This window comes from Cynocephalus volans, chromosome X, assembly GCF_027409185.1.
Source record: "Cynocephalus volans isolate mCynVol1 chromosome X, mCynVol1.pri, whole genome shotgun sequence".
Taxonomy (NCBI): Eukaryota; Metazoa; Chordata; class Mammalia; order Dermoptera; family Cynocephalidae; genus Cynocephalus; species Cynocephalus volans.
The window spans coordinates 11,237,329-11,252,302 of NC_084478.1; the positions used below are offsets into that span (position 1 = coordinate 11,237,329).

The window sequence follows — 14,974 nt, forward strand, 5'->3', positions numbered from 1 at the left end:
ATACATACATGTGATGGAGTGTTCCTCGGCCTGACAAGGAAGGAGATTCTGACCATGCTACAATGAGGATGAGCCTTGAGGACATTATGCTGAGTGAGATGAGCCAGGCACAAAAGGACAAATACTGTCTGATTGCACCCATATGAGGTACCCATGGGAGTCAGATCTATGGAGCCAGTAAGTTGAATGGGTGTTGCCAGGGACTGCAGGAGGCAGGAATTGGGGACAGAGTTTCAGCTGGGGAAGATGAAAAAGTTCTGGAGGTGATGGAGGTGATGGTTGCACAGCCACTAAATGTACTTAATGTCACTGATGTGTACACCTAAACATGGGTAAGATGGTAAGTTCTGTGTTATGTATGTTTTCCACAATAGAAAGTATCACACAAAAGCAGATACTATATAAAGAGAGAAGATGCATTCAAGTTTAGAGGAATGACACCCTGTGGTTGGCGATACTATCACTGTGTTTCTCAGACACGAATCAACCATAGATTTTCCCACACTCACACTCAGTCGCATGACTGCTGTCATGTAAAGTGAGCAGTGATGATGGAGATGACACTACCCAGAGCTGTGAGTTAACATTTACATTCCTAGTGACACTCAGGCGGCCTCAGTTAAAAACGCCAAGAGCACAGAGTCTAGAAGATCATGCTGGAAATGTGATGATGGTCATTTAAAGCAAAATCCAGGTGGCCTGGGCTCACCTCTTTTTGTGGGACGATCCAGTGAAGACCATGAACTTCTTCTCGGAGACGGTGAGATGATTAATCTAAAGTGACTCCCGGGAAGTCTCAAGGATCTCCTTAACTGGGACAAAATGATAAACTGTGATGGTCTTTCCCACCAAATAAGAAAAGTGAGGAGGTGGGCTTCTCAGAAGTACAAATGGCAGTAACTCTCCAGTTGTCACGGAAGCAAATGCAAACATTCTCATGTCGCCATGACCACCAGGGCTGGTGTGGGCATGTTACAATAGGGACACATAAAAAGTGCAGAGTCGTCTGATATCCCCTTGAATTTGAGAAGTCTTTCTAGAACAGAATAATTATTTTTATTATTCTTGTTATTATTATTATTTTTAGGTCCTGGATCAAAAGGTCATTGCAATTTGTGAGTCATAAGTTGGAAAACCATAGGAAGACCCACACTGGATTGAAAGATGCTCTGTGACAGGAGCCGGAGGGCTTTGCTAGAGAAGTCAGGGTCACCTGGCACGCACCTTCCTTAGGTTTTCTTAAACAAGGAACCAGGGTAAGATATTGACGGTCTGAAACTCATAATGCACTCATGTGATTTTGTTTCCTTTTGGTTGCAATGATAGATCCCATTGTTCCCCCTCTGTATTTAACTTTCAATATTGTGGCCATCTGATGATGCTTAACGGTGTAGATGTATACAGTTTTAATTTAATACGTACTGTGGCCAAAATTCCAGAAACTCACACACTAAGCACGGAGTCAAAGTAAACTGGAATAAAAGTGGGCAGAGAGGAGAGAAAAGGGCAGATGGGAGATAACAAAGAGAGAGAAACCTGCAGTTTGTGTTTTTATTTTTATATTTTATTCCTTTTTCTTTTAGATTATACTTAGGGTAAAATTTACAAAGAATAAAATATACAAATCTGCAGTGCACAGGTCGATGAATTTTCACATGGGCATACACCCCTGTAACTTCCTCTCAGATCAAGATACGGGGTATCGCTCTCTCCTAAAAACTTCCCTCCTGCTTCTTGCCAGTCCATAGCCACCACTTCCTGCCCTCACCCAGGTCTAACCACTATCCTGACTCCTCTTCTCACAAATTACTTCTGCATGTTTTTGAACATCATATAAATGGAAGCACGTGGATTGTACCTTTGGTGTCTGGTTTCTTTCACTCAACATAACGCTCTTGAATTTCATCTGTATTGTTGAGTGTAGCATCACCCGGCTCACGGGTACCGTCGCACAGCATTCTCTGCTCTGCACGGCCCAATCTGTGCGTTCGTCCTTCTGTTGAAAAACACTGGGATGTCTCTGGTTTGGTGCTATGGCAGGGAGGAATTTTTTGGTATTTTAAAAATAAGCCATATGCTTTCTTCTTAATCCGGTGTTTACAATCAAAGGTTGGAAGATTGTGCTTCGCAGAAATAGATTTCTGAATGGACTGCAGCAAAGTGGGAGTCTAGCTGGGCTTTTGACATTTCATGGAGAAACCACACACAACATTGCCGCTTCCCCTGGTTTTCTCTGTTGGGGTAGCCTTCCTCTTAGAAGAGGAAACAAGAGAACTCTAGGAAAGGCAGACAGATGGACTCTTTTAGGCTAAAATATCGTTTGCCCTACGCTTCCAGAGGAAGAACCCAAGAGGGCCACAGCCCTTAGATTAGAAGGACCACAGTCCTTAGATCAGGCTGTAGGTTAGTAGGATCTTTATCTTAGTAGGGCAACAGTCCTTAGCTGTTAGAAGGGCCAAAGCCCTTTCGTTTAGGCTGGAGCATAGTAGGACCACAGTCCTTAGTTTTAGCAAGGCCAAAGCCTTGTAGTTTGAGGAATAACCTAACCTTTTAGTATTGCACATAGAAATGCTAAGCTTGGGGAAAAAAAACAGAAAACTTGCACAGGACTGAAAAGTCTCTGGTGTGGATATGAAAATCTTAAAAAGCAAAAGTGCTTGCTCTAAGGCCAAGATGCCCTTGGTGCAGCTAAACCTACTTATGAAAGAGTATGTGAGTTAAAAGCTTCAAGGCTACTCTCCCAATTAGCGGTTGGTTCCACATTTCACCTTCCTAGGGAACTAAGTGTTGCCATAACAATTATCTCATTGGTTCTTTTGCATGTCACATAGCTCAGTTTTATGATTCCTTTGACGGTAAATTGCTTAAACCGTTTTTAAGTTGCACCTGCTTTAATGAAAATTATGTAGCCAGTTTGTTTATGTTTTCTCTGTGACTGATTAACCACCTGTGTTCTTTTCTTTAACTTTCTTGGCTAGACAACAAAAAGCGAGAAAAAACCTAGTTTGGTTTATTTATTTATTTTTTTCCAAGGAATGCTTCTGTCTTGAAGAAGTCATCTCCTGGAATTAACCCATTCCGGGCCTCTCATTTGCTCAGGAAAAATGGGCTTTGAGTAATACTTTGGGTCTCCGTCTCCATCACCCTGGGTACAGGTGACGCTGGTAATGTCGCCGAGAACCGATAAAGCCTCTGCGTGTGAAGACCAGGACTTTCATCTCAGCTCCACCTCCGACTGGTGACAAGTCACTTAGAATCTCTACATTTTATTCCTTCTTGTAAAGGACAGGAGACACCTGCCCTGCGTCCTGTTCCCCACCACAGGAATATGATACTTTCCAACACACAGGCCAATCTGGTCCCTTCCCCGGGGCTGCCAACGGGCTTGGCCACGATGTGGAAGCTGTTCACGAAGCACAAAGCACTCAGCTCATTGGGTATGAGGATGACGGTCACCTTCTGGTGTTTCCTCAGAGTCTGGTGTGGGACTGAGAATGAGATTGTGGGGGAGGAAGGGGTCGCCAGCTCCGAGATGGGCCCGCCCCTCACTGGCTCCGTTTAACTGTCGCCTTCAGGCCTGTACAGCAAGGCAAATCATAACTAAAGCCAAAATGTTTCATAATTTTAGTTATTATGTTAGTTATACTAAGTCTCCATTTACAACATTAGAGCTAGCGCTCAGACCCTTCAAACCCATTGTACAGACTGGGTCACCAGACCCCTCACACGCAGGTCCATGCTAGTTAATTGGGAAAGATTCCAGATACCACGAGCTGTTGGAGGATGACATGAGCTCAGTCCTCAGCTTCCTCAGCAACAGCAGGTTACTGGCCTGGTAGCTGACAGGTCTGGCGGTAGCGGTGGCCTTGCGGAGGGTCCCGGGGGCCCTAGCAGCAGCAGCCTCCAATAGCAGCAGTGGCCTCCACATGGCATCCGCCCCAGGGCATCCCGGGGATGGGAGGCGGCCTGGATCAGAACCACTCATCCTTTATACTTAAGTCCATCACCCAGGACACCTGGGTGCACAAGCACAATTACACCAGACAATAACCAAGGAACACTGAGCACACGTGCCTATTTATATCAAACGCTCAGCAAGATTCTGAACAACTGAGGGGCCCTGACCATTTTCCTATATTTTCCCAACAAGCCCGAATGCCATACAGCACCCTTGCAGCTCCCAGATACCTTAGAAGGCTCTCTAGTGGGGAGAAAGAATGAAAGAAATGCCACCAGCCCTTCCAGCACCCTTTGGTGTGTGTTGTGCCGACAGGAAATACACAGGACACACTCTCTTTGCTTTTTCCATAAATAATGGAGTAAGTTAATTGTCAACTCTGTACTCCGGAAATATGTATAATCAATTATGTTTCAATTAAAAAATGAATTTAAAAATACTCTACAAAATCTCCATCAGAAAGGGGGAATTCCTTGCGCACAAATCAGAACAAAAAGCCCAGAGGCAAAGGATTTGTTTGAGGTTATATGAGCAAACCCACCCCGCTGGGTTCCTAGGCATTGTTTGTGGAGCATGCATTCCTAGCTGACAGACTGACATTTCACAGGGGGAACCAATTTTAAAATGCTCTCCAAGACTTAAATAAATATTCTTTGAGAAGACGAACATTCCAGGTTTGTCTATTGATCTCTTTTCTGTGGACTCAATAGGACCCTTCGGTGTGTGGAAATCTGAGATAAAAGTATGTCTAATGTTTAACCTATGAATCCCTTACTTTTTCAGCCATTTATTTATTCTTGATTGAGGCCTTTTATACACCTGAAAGGCTGTGGGCTATCAAGCCGCACAAGTAGAAGGTATATTTTATGTCCCCATAGCTTTCGGTTGAATGTTTGGTGGCACTTCTCACATGAAATACATTGATGTTCGCTGAAGGACTTAATCGGCAAGAGAATGAGCTGAAGTTGTCTGCCCCCCCAGGGCTGGCCTTAAGCATGATTTTGCAGCGGAATCAGATAAGGACAATTGGGGGCTTAGAAGTTACCCTCAGAGCTAGTTAGGCCACCCATGAAGTTTGGGACAAAAAAGCTCTCCACAGCCCACAAAAGGCACATCTGTTGAGTTGGGTCCTGGGAGCAGTGACATAAATTTGTATAAACAAGACCTATACTCCTAGTAGAAGTTAAAAAACAAAACAAAACAAAACCATTGTAACCATTCCATTGATAATGACCAGAAGAGGGGAAGTATTTAACCCCTCCTCCCCACAGCTATAAATGCAGAATGGAAAAAGTAGCACTCTGCATGTGTTGAAAGTCTAAGAATACATTAGATTTGCCACACTCCCCAGCAATCCTACTCCAAGATATCTACCCAAGAGAAATGAAAACCTGTAGTCATGCATAAACCCAAATGCAAATGCATTGAGTCGCTTTATGGATAATTGCCCTGTACTGGAAACAACCCAATGCAAAGAAAACTACCTTAAGCTTTCCTTCAACTGCAAAAGTACACTTGAACAAAGGGAAAGACATCCCATGTTCTTGAATAGGAAGACTCAATATTATAAATATGTAAATGATCCCTAAGTTAATGTATAAACTTGGCATTATCCTAATGAAAATACTGAGAGTTTTGTGTTTTTTCCAGTCTGGAGTAAGGCAAGTTGATTATAAAGTTCATATGGAATATAAGTAGAAACAAGTAAGTCCTCAGGGTGGGGAAGGAATAAGATCCCAAATAACATACATACTATTTTAAAATAAGTCTCTGTGATGCTTTTAGGTGTTCACTAGATTAAGAAATACCTAGAGAACTGGTAAAGCGTTCTTTCTGGATGTGTCTTGTCAAGATGTTTCCAGAGGAGATTGGCCTGTGAGTTGGTGAATTGAGTGGGGAAGATCCACCCTCAATGTGGGTGGGCATGGTCCAATCATGTGGGGACCCAGATAGAACAAGAAGGCAGAGGAAAGGTGAATTCTTTCTTTCTCCTGGAGCTGGGACATCCTCCTTCTCCTGCCCTTGGACATCAGAACTCTAGGCTCTTCAGCCTTTGGACTCCAGAACTTATACCAGCAGCCCACTGGGTTCTCAGAGCTTTGGCCTTGGACTGAGAGTTATACCGTCGCCTTCCCTGGTTCTGAGGCTTTTGGACTTGATTCGAGTCAGGCTACTTGGATCCCAGGGTCTTCAGCTTGCAGACAGCTTGTTGTGGGACTTCTCAGTCTCTGTAATTACATGAGCCAATTCCCATAATGAATCCCCTGTCATGTATTGCTGTCTATATATCTACCTCTATCTATGTCTATCTGTTGCTCCACCTCCCATGAATTTGTCACCCCTATTGCCCTGGGTGATAGAGCTGCCGGAGATTACTCAAGGCCCATCTCTTCTGAGCAGTGAGAAGCCCCAAAATGGAGTTAATCTCCCAGAACCCTCAAGATAGAGGCATTCCTTCCATTTGGGAAATTAACCACAAGTTGGGGTTCTCTTCCCACATTTATTCTCCAGACCAGGAAGTTACAGGAAGAGAACACAGGTGGGGTTTTTTCCAAGTACAGTTAAACAAGTTTAACAATAGAAGCTAGTAACATTCAGTAAGACAAGCACGGTGACATTCTATAATGCAATTAAGTCGATCCACTAACAAAAGCTTGATCTTAGCAAGCATTTTCTTCTACAGCAATTTCCCAGTATCTTTACATTTCAATCAGTAACCTGTCTGTCTTTGAGCCAGCAACCTTGCTGTGTTACAAATCTTTATCTTTCAATAGAGACTAGACAGCCTGGCGAAAAATTCCTGTCCTTTGCAAGGTCAATATTTGAAACTGCAAGGCTTTGGAAAACCAGGCCCTGTGAGGTACATTTGCTTTATGCATACTCCACATCTATCTATATATCCTATTGGTTCTATTTCCCTGGAGAACCCTGACAAATATAATCTCTACTCTGGTTTGAATGTCCCCACAAAACTCAGACTGAAGCTTGATCTCCAGTGTAACAGTGAAAAGAGGGTGTGAAATCTGACTATGATATTTAAAAGATGGTGCATTAGGGAGGTGATTGGATTGTGAGGGCTCTATCCTTATGAATAGTTAATTTATTCATGGAGTAATGGGTTAATGGATAAGGGGTTTATAATAGGAGTGGCACTGTGAGGCTTCATAAGGAGATTAAGTGAGCATGTTTACATGCTCTTGCCCTCTTGCCATGTGATGCCTGGTGCCACCTCGGGGCTCTGCAGAGGCCCCACCAAAAAGAAGGCTCTCACCAGATACACCCCATCAGCCTTGGACATCCCAGCCTCCAAAACTGTAAGAAATAAATTTCTTTTCTTTATAAGTTACCCAGTTTCAGGTATTCTGTTATAAGTGATAGAAAATGGACTATTACAATCCCTGAAATTTAAAGCAGGGTAGGAATGGTACATGAATATACAAATGCACTAAAGGAGTCAAATAGGATGTCCAGAAATGAGCCCAATATCTGGAAATGATAACATTTCCATTCCATATGGAAATGATAACATCTCAAATCATTGGAGAAAATATGGATTTTAAAATTAAGTGGAATTGTACAAAAGGAGAATCATTTCGAAAAAATAAAATTTGACCCAATAGACTACATCAGGATAAATTGCAAATGAATACAGTAGGAATGGACCCATTGAAGAGCCAGGAAAAAAAATGAACAAAGGCCTTTATAACATGTAATAGGGAGAAATACACCTAAACTGTGACTCAAATACCAAAAGCAATAAAAGGAAGATTAATAAATTTAACGATAGGTAAACATTACCAACACATTTGCATAACAAAAATACCATAAGCAAAGTACAAATCCAAATGAGAAATTAAGAAAGATATTTGGGACTGAGAGCCCAAAGGGCAAATATCCATAACATATAAAGAGCTTCTAAAAATCAAGAATACCAACAAGTCAGTAGAGGAAGGGGCTAGAAACATAATTAGATACTGTGGTGGGCAGCTTGTGACATGGCCCCAGAGATCCCCACCTAACTCGTAGTCAATCCCCTGACCCCTTCCTGCGAAGTGTGGGCTGGACCTAGTGACTTGCTTCTATGAATAGGAAGTGGCAAAAGCCATGGGCTGTGACTTCTGTGGATCAGTTATACAAACATCATGACTTCCTTCTTCTTAGCACTCTCTCCATTGCTGGCTGTCCCTGGCTGTCTCACTTACTTGCTCTGCCATGTTGTGAGAAGTTCTATGGACATAGGCACATACGGTAAGGAATTGAAGGCTCTGGCCAGTAGCGTTTGAGGAACTAAGGAAATGAATCCCACCAACAGCAGTGTAAGTGAGCAGTGAAGTGGATCCTTCCCCACTGAGTTTTCAGATGAGACCACAGGCCCAGCTGGCATTTTAATTGCAGCTTTGTGAGAGTCCATGAAGCAGAGGACCCGGCTAAGCTGTGCCCAAACTCCTGATCCACAGAAGCTGCGAGGTAATAAATGTGCGTTGCTTGAGGCCACTTAGTGCTGCAGGAATCTGTTACATAGCAACAGACAACTGACAGACAACGCTGAGAAAAAAACAATAGCCACTAAACATTTGAAAGAGTACTCAGCCTCACTAAAAAAAAAAGGTCATTGAAATAACCCAGAGATAGCCTTTCTCATCAATCATATTGAAGAAAAATTCGGTGTTTTTCAATTTATTCTTTGACAGGGCTGTGAGGAAGCAGACATTTTCATAGCTGGCTAATGGGAGTTCAAAATGGATCCCCCCTGTATTAGTCCATTTGTATTGTTTATAACAGAATACACGGAACTGGGTGATTTATAAAGAAACAAAATGTATTGCTTACAGTTTCTGAGGCTAGGAAGTCCAAAGTGCATCTGGTGGTGGCAACAGTGACTCTGCGGTCTCACATTGCAAGATGGTGGAAGCAGAGAGAGCAGAGAAAGACAGACTCTCCTCCTCTTTTAAAGCCCTCAGAACCAGGCCCCTGACCACCATTTTTAATCCATCCACTACTGCACAGTCCTGCAATCCAATCACCTCTTCAAGACTCCACCTTTCAATTACCATAATAGGATTTCCCACTCTCTTAACAGCCACAGTGGGGGCTAAGTTTCTAATACATAAAATGTGGGGGATACAATTCAAGCTTCAATGAGTTTTGGAAGGACAAAATTCAATCCACTACACCCCCTATAGTGGAAGATTTAGCAATGTTTTTTAAAATTGCAAATGTATTGACCCTTTGATCCAGCAGTCCTAGGAATTTATCCCAAAGATATACTGGCAAAAATACAAAAATATATATGCACAAAGTTATAATATGTACACACACACACACACACACACACACACACACACACACACACACACGTTTATACATACATAACTGATTGAATAAATCAGAGCACATCCACACAATAGAATGCTTTGCAGCCATAAAAACAATAAGAAAGATGTTTACATATAGACTGATCTCTAAGAATGTATTACCCAGTGAAAAAAGCAAGGTGCTAAGCTATATACACACTATGATAGCATTTTATAAGTGGTGGAATTAATGTGAACACATACCATTTTGCACATATGTGCAAAAGAAAATACTGAAAAATAAAATTAAAATGATATCTACAGTGGGAGAGAATAGAATGGGGATGGGAACAGACGTTTATTTAGACTTTTTTCTGAATGAACCTGATTTTGTAAATTTGACTTTGAAATTATGTAAATATTTTACATATTCAAAAAGAAAACTATATAAAAAAGACAAAATACATCCCTAAAAATAGAAAACAAGCTGAAAAGAATAAACTTAATTGCTTATCAAGCTGGTGATATAACCATACAAAGAAAAATTTTACACCAAATTACTTTGTTTATTTTTTTATTTTTATTTTTATTTTTTTGGTTTCAAAGTTGTTTACTATTTGGTGAAACAATTTTTTTTAATTGTCTGTCATAAAGTGAAATACACATTAACATACATGTTAAATATTAATTAAATCTGTATTGCTGCTATGTGAATACATTTTATGGTCTTTCGGAAAATGTAATTCCTGAGATTATTGTTGACTTTTACCAATAGTTTTCCTCACTGTCAAAATATCCTTCCTTAAGTGACTTAGGAGTGTGGATTGTGGATTGGGGTTATGATGTTCAATTTTAGACCAATTTTCTAAGTCTCCTAAATGAGTAAATAGGCTCTATCTTCTAAAAAAGGTAGAAAAATAACCACGGTGTGCTGAATTTTTTTTCCCAAGGTATACCATATGGAAAAATGTAGAATAAACACAAAATAAGTTTTTTCTGAATGACTCTAAATCACCCACAAGAACATACACTTTCCAGTTAATCAGTCCTTGACATACAAGTATGGCAGTCCAGCTATTGTTTTTCATCTATTAAGATATTCTCTGCTAAGTAATTATGTATCTTGAAAAGTAAATTGCTTAAAATTACATTCAATTTGTTTCTCTAAACCAACACATTCTGACATTCAAAAAGCAAACACATGGTATGCTGAAACTGAGCTATCACTTGCTATACATACTATTCTGCCATTTGTAAGGGATGCAACCACAACATAAGTCACAAAGAAGCAAGTCTGGCTTTTTATAAATCTGGTAGTGTTTACACTTAAAGATAAACCTCTAAGCCTGAATGTAGAAGGATCAGCAAAACTTTATTTATATCCTAATTCATATTAATTTAGGATAATTTTCAAAACAATCTTATAAGTTCCTAATTGAAATATAAAACAGAATAAAAGTTGTGAGCAATCTTTCTTTCCTGGGGTCATTAAGGCTTTGGAATCATTTATATTGGTGTTGTATACATTTTGATTCTCTTTCACATTTTGATGTACTTGCTCTTGAAAGTGCTAGAACAAATTGAAAGAAAACCATTCTGAAACCACTTGAACGTATAATCCTACCACAGAGTTTTAAAAGCTTACACAACCTTTTATTTTGTCTGGATCGACATGTCTGCATGATTATAAAATGCATATCTTTTGTTTGTGATGATTTTCTAATATGCATGAAACATTGAAAAATGGGTATTCACACCAAAGACACCCTATACCAGGCATTTCAGACTGAAACCAAAAATATTTTTAACAACAAATAATGGCCTATTTCACAAATCTGAAATCAATAATTAGTTTTCCTGACCTACAGTTGAAAACAAAATTATGTTTTAACTAAATAAGATCGGCTTTAAAATCCCTTTGGAGATGTTTTTATTTATTAAATGCCTTCATTACCAGCACCATCTTCCATTTCCTGTCACTCCAATTCAATTTCTCCTGCATACAAGGTAATGAGCAGAATGGCTGTGAACCCAGTTAGCATTCCAGCGTTCTGAATCATGAAGAAGGTGAAATCGGTTTTTCTTCCAGTTACCTTTTCTCTCAACATATCATTCATCTCTGGAAACATATCTGCCAGAGAAATATAGAGAAACATGCCTCCAGCAAGTGCAAATATAATATTTGGAGCAAAACTGTTGCCCACCAAAATGCCAAAAGCTAGCCCAACATAGCAGGAACACGCAGAAAGGAAGTTGAATAGCAAGGCTTGTTGAGTGCTCATCCCTGCATTCAGTAGGATCACAAAATCTCCTAACTCATGAGGAAACTCCTCACACAGGATTGCTACAGAAGTACTAAGTCCCTGAAGAAGAGACAAGGTGCAGGAAACCCCAATTGCTAGGCCATCGATGAAATTGTGGAGAGTATCGCTGACAGTTATCATCCAGGCAATTGTCCCTATTTCTGATAGTTTGGGCCCCTTCAAACAGGTACATGAACTTGAGTGCCTTTTTCCATCCTGTAGAGATACTACAGTGACATTATCAAAATGGATGTGTCCATTAGGCTCTGTGACAGCAGGATTGGCATAGCATGTCACACCATTGATGGCAGGTAATGCTTTAGGTTGATGAGTTTTTTCTTGAGAACCAAAGTCACCATTTCCAAAGTGGGTATGATCATTCTGACCATATGTCTTTAATAACATCTTAAGCATTCTTTCAAAAAAGAAAAAATATGTAAAATCCACCAAACACAGCAACTGCCTTCTCAATATAGTTGTCGACTTTGGGATCAAATCCAACTGCTTCTGGAATAAGTTGGAAAATTGCATTTGAAAAAAGAGTCCCAATAGCCAGCCCCACAAAATAGGTCAAAATCTTTGGGAAATAAGATTTGTTTATCAACGGAGTCAAAATCAGTCCAAGTAGAGATGCCAGATTAATAATTGTCACTGACAGGAATCCATATCCCCAAACTTCTGAAAGACTTGGTTTTGTTTTGGGTTTGGACTGATCCTCACAAGGGTGAAAGTTCAATTGCTGTAAGATTGCTGGACAGATCACAGAGAAGTTTGAGCTGGTTATTTGGGTAGCATTTGAAAAGCCATGAAGGGAAAAGATCTCTTCAGCAGATAAGCACTGGTTGAAGTGCAGTTGGTCGAGCTCCGGAGCGCCCTCTCGGGGGGCGGCTCCCAGCTGCTCCAGCAGGCGCCCGAGCTGCGCCGCCGACAGGCTCCGATTCGCGCCGAACACACCCAGCACATCCTCGCTGAAGGCGAGCTCGGGCCCCTTCGCCGCGCCTCCGAGGCCGGCGGCCGCCAGCAGCAGCAGCCCAGCCACCGCCTGGCCCGGGGCCATCCTGGCCGGGGCTGCCCCTCGAGGGCCCACGACTGGCTGGCGCGCACAGGGACGCGCGCGGGCGCACCCCACCAAATAACTTTAGAATGCAGTGTTTTGACTATCGAAGCCTAGTACAATCAATTTTAGGGACAAATAGAGCTTCAAAGAAACCTTAACCTTTATCTATTATGCTTACTAATGATATTGGTAATATTTTAAAAATTTTTCTATGTTACAGAATAAAGCAAATAAGTAATTATGTCAGTATTGTTGGGGTTTGAATCTGTGAGAAAGAAATGCAGAATATAATTGCAGCTAAACAACAGTTCTGTAAGTTAAGGACGAATTGAAACTCATAATGATTTTTTTCATCTCAGAAATTCGTATATCCTAGTCTTATCCACTAAAGAGATCAAGATATGGCGACAACTCAGGAGGAAAGGCACCACTGGGGCCCAGCTTGTGGTTTCTAAATCCCATCCCCATGTCGAGGGCTCAGTGAAGGAACAGCAGGTTGGATTCAAGGTCTTCTGCCAGACTTGTACAAGATACGCCCGGGAAATCTTGTTGAGGGACAGAATAGAAAGCCTCAAAGACTAATAGGGACTGTTAATGGGTCTGGGGGTTCTTCCTGGGATGATGAAAAGGTCCTGCAATTAGGCAGGGTGTTGGTTGTACTATTCTGTGAATATACTAAAAAGCACCGAATTGTACACATTCAAAGATGAATTTTATGGTATGTGCACTGTACTTCAACCAAGCCTTAGAAAAATTATTTAAATAGAGTATTTTTAAGAGCAAAACAAAAAAGATGACCGGGAAGCCCCGTACTGGCAGCGTGCAGACCACAGGAGTTACGTCTTTGAGATGCTTACATGATCTCACTGCATTTAGAATTTCCTGCGCTCCTGAGATAGTGCTTCTGCAGCAACATCCTTCCCTTTCAAATATTAACTTGCATTTTAGTCATGTTTTTTGAAAGAAAGGAAAATGACTTTGATTTTATGAGAATTACACTTTTTCCTTCAACTTTAAATATGGGAACCAACACTCATGGCTGTTTAAGAAAATGGTCTTTAGCACAATATATCTGTGCTCATTAATATTCTAGGCATGTTTTTAACCAGGAAAAGTTAATTTGTTTAAAAATTAACCTGAAGATTATGAGATGAGAGAGTTTCTAGCCCATACATGAAAAAATAAAATAAAAAAAAAAACTTTTGGGAATTGTCACTTACTTTGAAAATGAAGTCCATGAATAGGTTCCAAGAGGGTTATGAACTTGTGCATAATTTTGTGTGCATGGGCATTATTCTGGGGAGAATTTCCATAAGGTTAAGAACCTCTGCTATACAAGGTAATTAGATAAGAGTAAATAAATGTGTTTTAATTTCAACATTTCTCTCCATAACACTTGATGAATGTAGTTATTAATTGTACTGTTATGTCTTTCTCTGTACCATTTTTTTCTTTAGGAAAATCATTTTCATAGAACAAATTTCGTTGAGAAAATGAGCAGTTACATGAGGCAAATAGAATGTTATGATTGTCTTGAATATAGTTTTTTTTTTTTTTTTTTGCTCTTAGAAAATATCAATGGAGACAAGTCAATGGACATATGTGTCCCCATGGCTTCACTGCCAAGGATGCTACAACTTGATCATAAAAAGGAGTAACGAATGCAACTGAGTGAAACATTTTGAACATATCGAAACCCACAAGTTACTGTTAAAAACATTTATGAGACAATTAGGGAAATTTGAACATTGCGTATTTGAGTACATTAAGAAATTACTGTTAACCTTTTTGATGTGATACTGGCAATGTGGTTTTGTCAAAGAAAGAAGGGGTCCTTATCTTTTAGAAATATATAATGGAGTATATATGGATAAAATAATATATTGCCAGTGATTTACTACAAAATAATCCAATTCTGTGGTCAGAGCAGGTAGTAAGGGTAGGGATAAAACATGACTAATCATATATTAATAAGTAATGAAGCTGAGAAAATAAAGACTACGTTTGAATGTATTTGAAAATGTCCATGATAAAAACACAGAAACAATCTCATGAGTTCAGACTCAAGAGTTATTGATACTCCAAAAAGAGAAAGAAAAAACTGAAATAGAAAAAACCAAAAAACAAATACATTGGGCAACACCAAAGGTAACTAGGACATTTTCCCTGTCTACTTGAGAAACCAACAATTAGAGGGAAAAAATAAAGTTTTTACCCTGACTTTTTGTCGGCACTAAATTTTATTTGTTTAATTTATTTTTTAAATAGTGCAGTTAAGTTTCACTCCATCTTTTCATCCCCTATTCAGTAAAAATTTATTCTTGGTGGCTGGCTGGTACATTAATCCAAAGCCCTGACTTTG

At 40.2% G+C, this 14,974-nt stretch overlaps 1 protein-coding gene and 1 pseudogene across 1 annotated transcript in view; both read right to left on the minus strand.

Annotated features, from left to right (window-relative positions):
* Window positions 1-14,974, minus strand: part of LOC134367165 (G-protein coupled receptor 143-like) — a 350,752-nt gene that overhangs the window by 193,470 nt on the left and 142,308 nt on the right. The gene's annotated exons all lie outside the window — the stretch shown is intronic.
* LOC134367481 (metal cation symporter ZIP8-like) lies at window positions 11,215-12,612 on the minus strand (annotated as a pseudogene).